This window comes from Gossypium hirsutum, chromosome D06 (assembly GCF_007990345.1).
Source record: "Gossypium hirsutum isolate 1008001.06 chromosome D06, Gossypium_hirsutum_v2.1, whole genome shotgun sequence".
NCBI lineage: Eukaryota > Viridiplantae > Streptophyta > Magnoliopsida > Malvales > Malvaceae > Gossypium > Gossypium hirsutum.
This window is the reverse complement of record NC_053442.1, coordinates 32,978,281-32,978,856: the sequence shown is the minus strand read 5'-3', so window position 1 is coordinate 32,978,856 and position 576 is coordinate 32,978,281. Positions and strand designations below refer to the sequence as shown.

Genomic DNA, 576 nt, shown 5'->3' with positions numbered 1-576 from the left:
TTAACATAGAGGAAATAGACGATACTTGAGCCAATAACGAAGTGAGAGAGTCAACTTTATGAACTCCGGCTACACGTCTTCCTGAAGTTGTTCGATTTGTTGGCCATTGATAGTTATTACTCGCGATCCTCTCGATGATCTCATAAGCCTCATTATAAGACTTAGACAAAATTGCACCATTCGCGGAAGCATCTACCATCAATCTTGTATGTACATTGAGACCATTATAGAATGTCTCCAACTAGATACAATGAGGAATCCCATGATGAGGAAACTTACAAAGTAACTCATTGAATCCCTCCCAAGCCTCATACAAAGACTCGTCATCTAGTTGCTAGAAAGTTATAATCTCGTTCCTCAACTTAGCATTTTTGCTAGGTGGGAAATACCAAAAATCTCTCTACTAATTCTTGCCATGTAGTTATGGAACTTGGTGGCAATGGATTGAGCCATGCTCGTGCTCGATCTCGCAACGAGTACGGAAACAACATCAACCTCAGTGCGTCTTCAATCACAACGGTTATCTTGAATGAATCACTCACCTCCATAAAAAATCGAAGGTGGAGATGTGGATCT

General features: G+C 40.6%; 1 non-coding gene across 1 annotated transcript; it reads left to right on the top strand.

Moving 5' to 3' along the window:
- The first annotated feature begins 257 nt into the window (after positions 1-257).
- On the top strand, positions 258-364 carry LOC121218813 (small nucleolar RNA R71). Its single transcript, XR_005915290.1, has one exon. It is a non-coding gene; the product is annotated as a small nucleolar RNA R71 (small nucleolar RNA).
- Positions 365-576: the final 212 nt, after the last annotated feature.